The following is a 14,183-nucleotide window of genomic DNA, read 5'->3' as shown; positions in this document are numbered from 1 at the left end:
GAATTTGGGAGGTTCGGGGGTGACTCTCTTCCTCTGTCCACTTTTATGGACCACCTCTATTCTTGGGACTTTTGCTTCCCAGCCAGCTAGCTAAAAGAGGATCCTACTTCCCAAATCCCAGCATAGAGAGAACTTTTATCTTTCAGGAATTGCTTTCCACCGCATCTTGCCCAGAATTCAATTGCACCCAGGGGCACTCAGTAAAGTCCTTGACCAGGACTAGTACAGCAAACTCTCTTTCTGCACGCAGTAGGCGATCAATAGAGTCCATTGTTTGACTAATTGTTCATGTACCCCGGAAAAGCCAAGCTGTGAAAGCCAGCCTGTGATTCTACACGAATGCCCCCTGAAGCTTTCTTCCCTCTCGGATTGGGTAGAACAGAGATGGATTTCTCAGAGTGTCAGGAAACTTTCTCTAGTGAGTATAGACTGGGCCCTGTGTGGGGAGGGCATGGGATCATATGCCCTTCAGAAGACAAGTAGCCTGCTTTTCTGTTTGAAGAACAGGGTGAGTGGACAAGAAGCTTACGCAGGGGAATGGCACGTCTCCCCACTCCTCCTACCCCTCAAACTGCTGCTCATTTCCCTCTGCATCAAGCAGAAACTCCTGATCATCGGCTTTCAGTATCTTCACCACTCTCCTGAACTTACCTTGGGCTCTCTTCAGTCAATACTCTTCTTGAGGAGCGGGGAGGAGCTTTCTATGGGGAGAAGTGGGTACAGGGGAGAAGGTAAAGGGAGTAAGTTCAGAAGGAATGAGGGAACCCTGAATCCCAGGAGAGAGACAGGAAAAATGATTAAGTGTCAGAATAACAGTGGGTAAGTGGCTTACAGAGACTAGCCTAAATCACAGGTCTGACTCAATCTGGAGGGAGAGGAGGCATGGTCGTTTCACTTTCTCAGAGGGGATCTGAGCCTCTGGGTCTGTTATTTTAGGAGGATCACATAGTATTGTTGCCTTAATGCCAATTCACTGCTCCTCCAACCAGGGCTGGATGCACTATCCTGCTGTGCCTCGACCTTTTAGATTTTGAGGGGAGCTCCCTTTGGCCCGAGGCCCTGGTCTGCAGCTCATAAAGCCCTGGCATTCATGTGGTCCTTCTTTCAACCCCATAACACAGACAGACAGTTTGTCAGTCATGTTTTCTGCTATTGGAGGTACTTGTTGCTCGGGTCACCAGGGATAATCAGGGCTGGACTGTGGGCAAAAATAGGGGCAGACAGAGTTGCAAGAGAGTCTGGGGCTCTGGCTGAGATGTGGCCTAAACCACCAGCACTCGCCAAAGCTTCCCAGAGCTGGTCTGTATGCATCGAGAGTCCACGACACGTTCCAGTGGAGCTGGAGTCAGCCGCCCCCACCCCCCAATCGGAGCCAAGCAGACCTGGTTTTGGGAGCTCTCTGGGGAAGCCAGGCTGTTAATGAAAGGGTGGTTGGATGGGTGGCCAGCTGCTGGCAATGATATTTTTATAAACATGAAAAAAAATTTCTGACTTTAAAACTTTTTTACTGATATCATTTTCCACATCACAAGATCAATCAATCAACCAATCAAGGATTCTTATTGAGTGCTTACCATGTACAGAGCACGATACTAAGGGTTTGCGAGAGTACTGTTTTGTTGTTTTACAGAAGAACCGACAGGATTTGATGACAGATTGAATACGTGAGTTGAATGAAAGAGATGAGGCAAGGATAATGCCAACGTTTATATGCTTGCGAGGCAGGGAGGATAGTGCTGTTGTCTGCAGTGAAAGGAAAGACAGGAAGGACAGAGTTTGGGTTGGAAGTTGAGGAGTTCTGTTTTGAACATGTTAAGATTGGGGTGTTGTCCAGACAACCAAGCAGAGATGATTCGAAGGCAGGAGGAAGTGAGAGATTACAGAGGAGGAGAGAGTTTAGGGCTAGAGAGTTAGATTTGGGAATCTTCTGCATAGAGATGGTATAGTTGAAGCCATGGGAACGAATGATAATGATAATGATATTTGTTAAGGGCTTACTATGTGGAAAGCACTGTACTAAGCACTGGGGCAGATACAAGACAATCAGATTGGACACAGTCCCTGTCCCACATGGAATTCCCAGCCTGAGTGGGAGGGAGAACAGGTATTGAATCCTCATTTTACAAATGAGGTAATTGAGGCCCAGAGAAGTTGAGTGACTTGCCCAAGTCCACCTAGCAGGCAAGTGGCAGAACTGGGATTAAAACCCATGTCCTCTGATGCCCAGAGCCGTGCTCTGTCAGCTAGGCCATGCTTCTTTTGAAGAAACCTAAAACTTTTCCAACTGCCAATGAACTAAAATTCTGACTGTTCCTTGGGTTCAAAATCATGTATTTTGTTTGAAAGCACTTACATTATTAATTTTATGGAATGAGGCTCCAAAATAGAGCCCTGGTTCTCGATCAGACCTAGCTCTTAGCTCCCATTCCTGAGTTCATCAAGGTGCTGTGGAAAATCACATGGGCAATGTGGTGGCCAACTCCTTTGTAAACACATTTCATTGGGAACCAAGCCCCATGGCTGAGCCAACAGCCAAGAGATGCCTATCTCATCCCTTTTTTTCATAGTCCCTTCTTCTCTTCCTCAGTGTCGATCAACATCATTCCCCATCAAGATGGCAAGATATGCTATCATGGTGTTGGCTCCATAACTCACCATGCTGGCAGCTTGAACTGTGCCCACCTCATCTTCAACTGCTTGGACCATCGTACCTGACTCAGGCTCTTCTTCTTCTGAATTTTCTTCATCATCCTGGTCTACTTCATGTTGCTGGGCTTTCTGTTGTTTCAGTTTCACATTCATGGCTTCATTAATCAAGTTCTGGAACACCGGCGCTCCCGTGGTGCTCTTGACAAATGGATGCTGGAGGAGTTGAGTAGCTGTGGCTCTGGTCAGGGCTCTGCACAAAACACTGCTTCACAAAATCAATGAAAATCAATGACCAGAGCTCTGGTTTCTGGAATCTGAAAAGATGGTTCATGGGAGTCCTGAAAGTTGCCCTTATCGGATGTGCATCAGGATATGGAGGCTTTCCTTCAGCCATTTGTATGGCGGTAATTTCCAGGGACCAGATATCTGCCATATAGTTGTACCTAATTTCCTGGATCACTGCTAGAGCCATCTAAAATGGTGTTCCTTCCTATCACCATGTTCGATTTTGCCATCGTATCAGCGAACTGGCCAGCTACCCCAAAGTCTGCAAGCTTTGTATATGTCCTACGGTATTTTAAGATGATGTTTCCAGCCTTACTATCACAATGTATTTTTCTTATAAAATGTAAACATTCCAGTCCATTAAGTGTTGAGTGTAGTATTGTAGCTATTTCATCTTCTATCAGAATTTTATTTTGTGATCGGATGATATCCGACACAGAGCCAGCACCACAGTAGTCGATGGCAATCCACAGGTCTGTGTTCTTTAAATTGCTTACACAATAGTCAGTCAATCAACCAATCAGTCATATTTATTGAGCACTTCCTGTGTGCAGAGGACCCTATTAAGCACTTGGGAGAGTACAGTATAATAGAGTTGGTAGACACGTTCCCTGCCCGCAAGCTTAGTCTAGTATCTGTCTACATGACGACTGTAACACTGTTGCATTATGGAGGTTTCTTTGATAAAATCTTGCAGGTCAGACTCTACAGGAACTTCCTTGACTGTCACAATTTGACCCATTTCTTTACGAATAGCTTTGAACACACTGCCATAGGACAACTTCTCCCAGTTTCTCCAGAACATCAAACACTTCCTTAGGTTGCTTGATCAAATTACCTTCATCCAACGTTTTTCGTGGAGAGCAGAAGAGGATCCAGAACTGAACCTTGAGGGACTCTGATAGTTAGAGGATAGTGGGGGAACCAGGAGAGGACAGAGTCAGTAAAGGCAAGGTTAAATAATGTTTCCAGGAGAAGAGGGTGGTCCATAGAGTTGAAGGAAGCTGAGGAGTCAAAGAGGATTAGGATAGAGTAGAGGCATGCAGACTTAGCAAGAAGGAGGACATTGGTGACCTTAGAGAGGGCAGTTTCCGTAGAGCGAAGGGGGTGGAAGCCAGATTGGAGGGGGTCAAGGAGAGAATCAGAGGAGAAGAAGTGGAGGCAATGGACGTTGACAAATTGCTCAAGGATTTTGGAGAGGAATGGCAGGAGGGAGATGAGCGGTACTGGAGAGAATTGTGGGGTCAAGGGAAGGTTTTTCTAGGATAGTGGTTGCATGAATATGCTTGAAATCAGTGGGGAAGAAGCCATTGGAAAGTAAACAGTTGAAGATGGAGGTCAGGGAGGGAAGAAGGGAGGCGGAAAATTGTTTTGATAAGGTGTGAAGGGATAGGGCCAGAGGTGCAGGTGGAGGGGCTAGATTTTGGAGGAGATGGGAGATCTCCTATCGAGTTATTACTGGGAAAGATGAATAAATCAAAGAGGGGACAGGAGGAGAGAGGGACTGGAGAGGAACAGGGGAGATTTTAGGGAGATCATACCTCATGGTAGTGGCTAGAGCATAGGTCTGGGAGTCAGAAGGTCATGGGTTCTAATCCCGGCCTCACCACTTGTCTGTTGTGTGACCTTGGGCAAGTTGCTTCACTTCTATGTGCCTCAATTACCTCATCTGGAAAATGAGGATTGAGCCTGTGAGCCCCAAGTGGTACAGGGACCGTGCCCAACCCAATTTGCTAGTATCTACCCCAGTACTTAGTGCAGTGCCTGGCACATAGTAAGTGCTTAACAAGTACCATTATTATTATTAGTAGTAGTAGTAGTAATAAGGCATGTGTCCAGGTCATTAGAGGCAAGAAATGGAGGAGGCAGAGGACAAGGTTTTGAGAAGATAGTTACATATCTGAAACAAGCTGGCATGGGCAATGGGCATGAAATAAATAAGGATGAAGAAATGATATTGCCAGGTAGAAGCGAGGGCAAAGTTAAACCAGGAGAAGATGTATCTAAGATGGACAAGGTCAGCCTAGTGGCTGGATTTCCACCAGCAGTGCTCCACAGTTCATGCCCAGGAATGATGGAAGCTTATGGTGGGAGTGATCCAGGACTCCAGGTTCGTGGTGTGAGAATGGCGGAGGGACAGGGGAGTGAAGGCATTGAGTTCAGTGGAGAAAAGTGGTGTTGAGAGTGTCAATTTGTTCATCAAGAGAAAGGAGTTTGAGTATGAAGACAAAATGGGGCATGATGACTTTAGAAAATTGAAGGGGGTGAAAAGATCAATGTCTCTGGAGGGACAGGATGGATTTGCAGGGAGTGGGTATGTGAGAGAGAAGGCAGATGAGGAGACTGTGGTTGGATAAAGGGATTTCAGAGCTGGTGATTGTACAGTGACTAGAGATGATGAGATTGAGCATGTGTTCAAGTCGGTAAATAGGTGAGGAGGGATGGAGCAGGAGGTCAGTGGAGTTGAGGGGTGATAGGAAGTGGGCAGCAGAAGGACTGTTGGGAACAGCAACATTGATATTGAAGTCCTTAAGTATCAATATAGAGATGAAGAAAGGGAAGAGGAATGTGAGAAAGGGATCAAAATGGTTCAGAAAGTCAGAGGTGGGGCCTGGGATATGGTAGATGACCATGACTAACAACTACAGTGGGTGGTAACAATAATAACAATGGTAAACTGTTAAGCACTTACTATGTGCCAGACTTTGTACTAAGTGCTGGGCTGAATACAAGCAAATGGAGTTGGACACAGTCCCTGTCCCCTGTGGGGCTCACAATCTCAATCCCCATTTTACGGATGAGGTAACAGAGGCACAGAAAAGTAAAGTCACTTGCCCAAGGTCACACAGAAGGCAAGTGGCAGAGCAGAGATTAGAACCCTGACCTTTTGACTCCCAGGCACGTGCTCTTTCCACTAGGCCACGCTGCTTCTAGTGCTGCCTCTGTTCTGAAACTCCCTCCTGCTTCATATCTGACAATCACTCTTCCCACCTTCAAAGCCTTATTGAAATCACATCTCCTCTAGACTGTAAGCTCATTATGGGCAAGGAAAGTGTCCACCAACTCTCCCAAGCACTTAGTACAGTGTTCTGCACACAAATGCTCAATAAATACAAATGATTGATTGAGCTCTTCCCCAACTAAGCCTTTATATCCCCTACTACCTCTCCCTTCTGCATTACCCTTGAACTTGGTGAAGCATTTGATATTCACCCCACTCTAAGCCCCAGAGCACTTATGCACATATTTGTAATTGATTTTAATGTCTCTCTTCCCCTCTAGACTGTAAGTTCCTTGTGGACAGGGAACATGTCTACCAAATGTGTTACACTGTACTCCCCCAAGCACTGGTACAGTGTTCTACACACAGTAAACACTCAATAAATATGAATGTTTGATTGACTGATTGATTGTATGATATGGGCTTCAAAGGAAGGGAAAGAGAAGAATGGTGGTGGTGGTGGTGGGATTGTGCAAAAGCAGCATTAGGAGCAAGAAGGAAGCCAACTTCTCCCCCTTTCCCAGTGAGTCTAGGGGAGAGGGTGAAATTGAAGCCTGCCAAAGACAGATCAGCAGGGGAGATGGTGTCATCTGGGGAGAGCCAGGTTTTAATGATGGCGAGGAGAAGCAGTGACTGGGTCAGGAACAAGTCAAGGATGAAGGGAAGTTACCCAGTATGAAGCGGGGTACTTCAGGCTGCCCTTGTCTGAGGCTGAGGAGAGAGTGCTGGAGGTGGGGACAGGTGAGGGGTAGGAAGGGCTTGAATGGGAGTGACCGGAGTGGGCAGGAGGAAGTTGATGGGAAGGGGAGGGAAAGAGGACTGTACTGGGAAAGAATGACAGCGATGGGGTGATGAGAGGGATTAGAAGGAGGGGGATGAAGGGGGATACTGGGAAGGAAGGACAGGGATAGGCTGATTAGAGGGAGGGGATTGAGGGGACATGGTGAGGTCAGAGAAGTTAAGGGTTATAGGAAAAGTTGAGAGCAATAACTGTTTAATCTGGCCATTCTGTTGATTCTGCTAAATTGAATCTAGGTCCTAGATCCTTGAAAGTAAAGAGGAGTAATCTGGCAACTGGGTTGATGCTGATACAGTGATTTGTAAAAATGTGGATTTTTGTCACTAGAGTTTTAGACAGCCATACCTGTTTCATGTAATCCAGTTTTTTTATGATATTTGTTAATGAGCCAGGCACTGTACTAAGTGTTGGGGTAGATACAAGCTAATTATTTTGGACACAGTCCCTGTCCCACATGGTACTCACAATCTTAATCCCCATTTTACAGATGAGGTAACTGTGGCACAGAGAAGTGAAGTGACTGGCCCAAGGTCACACAGCAGACTCGTGGCAGAGCCAGAATTAGAACCCAGGTCCTTCTGATTCCCAGGCTGTGCTCTATCAGCTAGGCCAAGCTGCTTCTCTACTGTGCTTCTCCACTGTATATTCAGGCCAAATATAGTCTTTGGGTATCAGTTGTGGCACAGCGCAACTTAGTGGGCTTGGGAGTCAGAGAATGTGGGTTCTAATCCCAGCTCTGCCACTTGTCGGCTGTGTGACTTTGGGCAAGTCACTTAACTTCTTTGTGCCTCAGTTACCTCATCTGTAAAATGGGGATTAAGACTGCGAGCCCTACGTGGGACAACCTGATAACCTTTTATCTATCCCAGTGCTTAGAACAGTGTTTGGCACATAGTAAGCGCTTAACAAATACCATTATTATTATTATTATTATCATCTATTTGACTCATAGTTTGGTGATGCCAGGTATCCCGAAAACTGGGGTGGAGTTCTGCAGGTGAGGGAGAGGGGAGTACTGGGGGCAACTAGAAATCATCACAGCTCTCCCCAACTTCCTCTCTGCCAGTTTGCCCCTCCTGCCACCGAGCTCTCAAGCAGGAGTCTCTTGGCCCTTCTTTCCTCACAAACTGAATCTTGGGGAAGAAGAAAAAGTACTCAGGCTAGGGATGGAGGAGAGGAATGAGATGGGGGTGGAGGGTTGGGGCAGAATGAGAAAGGGGAGGGGAAGGGGAGGACAGTGAGGGAAGAAAAGAAGAAGGTTGGAGGAAAAGAGAGGAGGAAGGAGGAAAAAGGGGAAGACAGAAGAAGAGGAAAGGGAAGTGTTGAAAGAAAGAAAAAAGAAGTGAAAAGTGGGAAGAAGAAAGGAAGGTCAGAGGAAGGAAGGATGGGAAGGGGAGAGTATAAAGGATGTCTTTTTTCTCTCTCCCCCTCATGTCTTCCCTTCTCCCTACCTCCCCTACCCTGCAGCAGGGCAGGTGCACAGTCCCAGGGGCTATAAAATAGGGTAATGAGGGGAATGCCAGGATCCCACAAAGTGTTCTGTCCAAGGTAGCCCCCGGCCATGGGGCAGAGCCAGCAGGAGTCCTCCTGCTGCTACCATGGGGTGGTGCCGCGGGGACTTACAGACATCGCTATCTAGCTACAGGCATCACAGACACCAACAATATTAGGTCATTTTTACAGACAGTCCGCAAATTTACAGATGGTCGGCAACCTACGTCCTTGGGTTCTGCCCCTCCCAGTATCACTGTGAGCTTTGCCTTCTTCAGCCCCCTCCCAAATTCAGTGCCCGCTCAGCTCCAGAATACACTTTCCACCTCTGCTTCACAGCCCAGATAGTTGAAGATGATGCCAAAGGCCTTAAAGAGGCCTCAGCTTCCAAACTCCTTGCCCTCGCCAAATTGGGTGCAGAATGCATGGGCCGGAGATTTCTCTGCATTTGTCCAGGCCCCTCGCTTTCCCTCCCAGTCTCCACTCTCTCCACCTTTAGTAACGCAGGCACTCAGCTCTGCAGCTCGCCAGCCAGCCAGCCAAGGCTGCTTTGTCTGGAACCCCACTCCTTCATTTAGGAGGTCTGCCCATCCCCTGCCTGCCCCTCCCTCCCTCCCCAACATTGTCAATGGAGAGAAACAGAGTACTTCACCTGCACAAAATTCCTCTTTCTCTTGCCGGGACACCAAGACCCATAGAGGTTAAGTAATTTGCCCAGGATTACACAGCAGGCCAGTGGCCAAGCTGAGACTAGAACCTGGGTCCACCAGTGTCTGATCCTATACTCTTTCCCCTAGGCACCCTGCCGCCCTTTTCTAGTAATATTTCTGTGAGGGAGGGGACTCCAACAAGCTGGTTGTTTTTCTCAAATCTAAATAGTGTTGTCTTTGGGGGCACCTAGGGAGGAAATGGAAAAATTCAATAGAAAAGCAGATGACATGTTGGATTGTCAAAAAAATCGAGTCTTCAGAACCGGGAAAAAAACCCTTGCCTTCAGAGCGCTCGCAATACTTGATTAGTCGATTTACAATGATTGGCAACATAGGGCTGAAGGCTTTGTATAAAGCTGAAAAATCATAACTGGGGGTGGTCGATGGAGAGCAGCGATTGTGACATGGGTGTGGGTCTGGTGTCTGGGGCGGGGGGGTGCCCGGCTGGGTGTCAATCTTCTTTCTAGAGAGCAGCTGCAGGAAGGCCCTCCCTGAGGGAAAATGTTCCCTTAATCAGCCAGACATCTTCCCATTTCATGGATATAAAAAAGGGAGACTCAGTAGTTCCCACGTGGGAAAGGGACTGTGTCTGAGCTGATTAGCTTGGTTCTCCCCCAGTGCTTAGTAGAAGAAACACTGCAATTATCTAAGCAGAGTTAGGTTTGGACCTTTCACCCATTTCAGAGTGACAATTTAAGATGATTTACAAGATCTCAGTGATTTGTCAGGAAATTGAAACTTGTGCTAAACCTCTCCTGCTGAGTTCTCTACTTTTGTTTTCCCTTGCCCAGTTCCAGGGAGCCCGGCCAGAGTGCCGAAGAAGAAAGAAACCAATATATTTTCCAGGGGCTGGGAGACTAGGGGGATAATGTGAGAGAGGACTTGGCAGTGTACTAACATTAAGGATTAATGGCTTGTGTAGACATGGGACATGAGGGATAGTTTGATCAAAAACGTCTCTCTGCAAAATGAGCAGAGAGTCCTGTGTTAGTAGAGATGATTTGATTGAAGTCAGAGCTGCAGAATTGGGTGAACTGTAGACCAAAGGAAAGAATTGTAGTCTTTTTTTTCTAAAGATTGAAAATGATCAAAAGCAGGATAGGATGATAGTAAAGCCAGGAATTTGTGACAGTTTCTGATGGGCTTTTGTCCCCCGTAACTGTCTGAAAATACTCTGGAAAGCAGGTCCATCGGGGAAATCTAACAAGGGCAAAACACTGTATGAGTCAACCATTGGTCAACGGTATTTTTCAATCAATGGTATTTATGGAATGCCTACTGACTGCAGAGCACTGTGCTGAGTGCCTGGGAGAGTACAGCATGAGCAAGATGGATATTCCTTCATCTCAAGGAGCTTTCAATTAAAGGGAAGAGTGGAAACAGGATGAAGAATAAGGACAATGCAGGAAATAGTAAAATACATCAGGATTAAAGAGCTAAATAAATGACTGTCTACATAGCACATGGTTACTGAGGGTGGGAAGAAATACAAAAGTGTTAAGGATGGCTGTGTTAGGTCAACGTGACAGATGATAACTGTAGTACTCATTAAGTGCTTACTTTGTGCCAAGATTTGGGGTAGATATAGGATAACCAGACTGGACACAGTTCCTGCCCCACATGGGGCTCTCAATCTAAGGAGGACAGAGAATAGGCATTTAATCTCCATTTTACAGATGAGGAAACTGAGAAATAGAGATATAGGTGATTTACTCAAAATGGTGGAGCTGGGATTAGAGCCAAGATCTCCTGACCCTGAGACCCATGTTCTTTCCACTAGGCCATGTGCCACTTCTCAATGGGAGAAGCTGTGGGCTGGAGGAGTGAGAGGGGAGGAGAAGGGAAAGAACACGAGTAGTAGATCAGCAGTGGGAAAGTCCAGAGGTTATGGGATCATCTAATGGGCTGAAATCCACTCAAATTAAGAACTTTGTGGCCTGTGCTGGCAGGTGTGCTGGAGACCTGGCTGAGCTCCTTCCTGGGAAGTGGAATTAAGCCTAATGGCTTTTAATGGAAGGACCTGTTAATTGAAGAGGCAATTCCACTTAATTGGGACACCTGTAAGTGATTAAAGGCTTTCCTCTTAGGCATTCTAAGCGGTGGGAATGCCCACACACTGGGTAGCAGCGATAGCTGTAGGCTGGGTGTCAGCTGCAAGCACAGTAGGATGTGGCCTGTTGCTTTGCCTCCTGCCCAATTGTTTCTGCTGGTGTCACATTGCTTTCCCCTGCTCTTGTTCACTCTCTCTCTGGTGTTGTCCAGGGCATATACTCTCCAGACTGGGGGTAACAAGGGGCATTTGGGAGGGAAGGTGGTTGAGGCTGTTGGCTTCAGTAGCTGAACTGATTTTAATAATAATGATGTTTGTATTTGAGTGCTTGCTAGGTGCCAAGCATTGTCCTAAGCACTGGGGTAGATACAAGGTAATCAGGTTGTCCCACGTAGGGCTCACAGTCTTAATCTCCATTTTACAGATGAGGTAACTGAGGCACAGAGAAGTTAAGTGACTTGCCCAAGGTCACACAGCTGACAATTGGTGGAGTGGGGATTCAAACCTAAGACCTCTCAGTCCCAACCCCATGCTCTTTCCTTTAAACCATGCTGCTTTTCTATGATTTTATCAGGAAGGGCCCCTGGGAGAGGTCCCTGAGGGAAACCAGTGGGTTGACTTTAGTGCATTCTGAGCTTGAAGGGACTAGCTGCTGGGGAAGAAGTTGGCCTTCCCTTCTGGCTGCCATGGGGAAGCATTTCTTTGGGAGGACCCTGGTCAAGGATGGAAGCTGAAAAGCTGTTGGGAAGAGGAAAGGAGGAGGGAGGGGGGAGGGAGAGAGAGAGATAGAGAGAGAGAGAATGAAGATTGGTTCAAAGCAGGAAGAGGGTGGGAGGGACAGTGAAGACAGGCCACAAAGCAGTACATTCTGGGTCTCTGGGTTGTAGGTTTGCTGGGATCTTTGACTCACTAGAAATGGTGATCTTGGCTAACCCCACATCTCCTTCCCCACCCTCTTTTCTCTTTTAGAAAGAGGCAGACCCAGGGGAGGTTCGGGGGGAAGACGGAGGGTGTACTCTCCCATGGGCTTAGTACAGTGTGCTGCACACAGTTAGTGTTCAATAAAATGATTGATTGTGACCTGACAGGTTTGTGCCATCTGAGAAGTAGCATGGCCTAGTGGAGAGATCACAGGCCTGGGAATCAGGAGGCCTAGGTTCTAATCCCAGCTCTGCCACTTGCCTGGTGTGACCTTGGGCAAGGCACTTAACTTCTCTGGGCCCCAGTTTCCTCATCTATAAAATGGGAATAAAATACCTGTTCTCAATCAATGGTATTGAGTGCTTATTTTGTACAGAGCTCTGTACTAAATGTTAGAGAGAGAACAATACCTTTGGTAGGCATTACAGTCTTATGGGAGGGACAGGAATAAATTACAGGTAAGGGAAGCAACTGAGTATAAGAATATGTACATAAGTGCTTAAGAAGTGTGACTAAGTGCATACCTTAGGCAGTAGTAGGGGGAAATAGAGTGAGGAGATGAGAGCTTAGTAAGGGAATGCTACCTAGAGGAGATATGATTTTGGAAGGACTTGGAAGATGGAGAGATTGTAGTCTGTTGGGTACATAGTGGGTGGAGTTCCAGGCATAAGGGAAGGTGTGAGCTAGAGGTGGAAGGCAGGTGAGGAAAGAGTGAGGTAGAGTGAGAGGTTGGTGTTAGAGGGGAGGAATTTGGAGACTGGGGTGTAGTGGGAGAGGAGTAAGGTTAAGTAAGGGATTGATGAGGAGTTCCTATTGGAAGAAACTCCCTCCTCCTCAGCTGTGAGCTCCATATAGGGCAGGAACTGTGTCGATGTGATGATCTCCTACCCATCTGAAGGCTTAGTACACTGTCTAGTACGTGGTAAGTACTTAATAAATATCACAATTAGTATTATAAGTAGTTGTCTAGGGGAGAGTGTTAGTTCTTCAATCCCTTCCCTAGTTTGGTACATAGACTCCAGCTCTGGTACATAAACTCCAATGGCTGGAGGATGTGGGGATATGGCCCCAGGCTTTCTTCCTCACTGAAGAGTCAGTAACAGTGACCCCAGAGGACAAGGAGGCCAAAGGAAATCTGTACTGGGGCCAGGATTGGGAAGCGAATGGGGTGTGTGTGGACAGACCGGGCAGTGCCGAGGGCTTCACAGAAAGATTGGGCAGTTCCGAGGACAGGGCTGCATGGAGAGACTGGGGAGTTCTGTGGACTACTCAATGGGATGAACTGGGGGAGGCTCTCTCAGGCAGGAAAAGGCAGCTTGCCAAGTGGCATCCACTGTAGGCACATGGAAGAGTAGGTTTGTGGCCACAGGCTTTAAGCTCCAGGAATGACGATAAACTGAAACAGACCAGAATGTGATTCTGGGATGAAATGACTTCACCAGCATAATACTGTTGGGCTGTAGATGCTGCTGCCCCGGCCCTTTGGGTGATGGAGGAGGGACCTGCCCATCTGGACATGGGCAGGGGAGGGCTCTGGTGACAGTCCCCACCCTGACACTGATCCTGGCCACTGCCCTCGATGTCTCTTGGTTGCTGCAGCTAGCTCCCCTCCCCTCACCTGCTTTCCATTCCCATAAAAGGAATTTTTGACTTTCTCCCCTCCTTGCACCCATCTATAGCTGCCCTAGTGCCAGAGGAATCTGCCACTCTGGCAACACTCCCTATATTTGCAGTTGTAGTAATGGTAATTACTGAGCTGTGCCCAGCCCGCCTGGATCTGACTGCATTGCTCGGCACATATCTCCCCACATCAAAACACTTTCCACTGGATCCCCATGTTTCTCCTCAGCCAGAAAAACTTCCTCATAATCCCCTTCAAAACTTTCAACCAACTACCTTATGTAACATCTGCTGCTCTGCACCTCCCCTAGAGTTTTCTTCTAACTGTACCTCACTCTAGACTCTCTTGCCTCTGTTCAAAAATCAATCAATGGTATTTACTGAGCATTTAATGTGTGCAGAGCACTGTATGAAGCACTTGGGAAAGTACAATACAACAGAGTTGGTAGACATTCCCTGCCCACAAGGAGCTTACAGTCTAGAGTGGGAAACAGACATTGAAATAAATTCTAGCTAAGTGCATAAGTGCTGTTGGGCTGAAGGTGGGTGAATATCAAGTGGGCAGGGATTGTCTCTATCCTTTGCCGAATTGTACATTCTAAGCGCTTAGTACAGTGATCTGCATATAGTAAGAGCTCGAAAAATACTATTGAATGA

At 47.0% G+C, this 14,183-nt stretch overlaps 1 pseudogene; it reads right to left on the bottom strand.

The window, feature by feature from the left end:
• Positions 1 to 2,583: 2,583 nt before the first annotated feature.
• LOC100086388 overlaps positions 2,584 to 14,183 on the bottom strand; it is a 48,182-nt pseudogene continuing 36,582 nt past the window's right edge.

This window comes from Ornithorhynchus anatinus, chromosome X1 (genome assembly GCF_004115215.2).
Source record: "Ornithorhynchus anatinus isolate Pmale09 chromosome X1, mOrnAna1.pri.v4, whole genome shotgun sequence".
Lineage (NCBI taxonomy): Eukaryota > Metazoa > Chordata > Mammalia > Monotremata > Ornithorhynchidae > Ornithorhynchus > Ornithorhynchus anatinus.
Note: the sequence above shows the minus strand (reverse complement) of the source record. Positions and strands in the feature narration are given on the sequence as shown.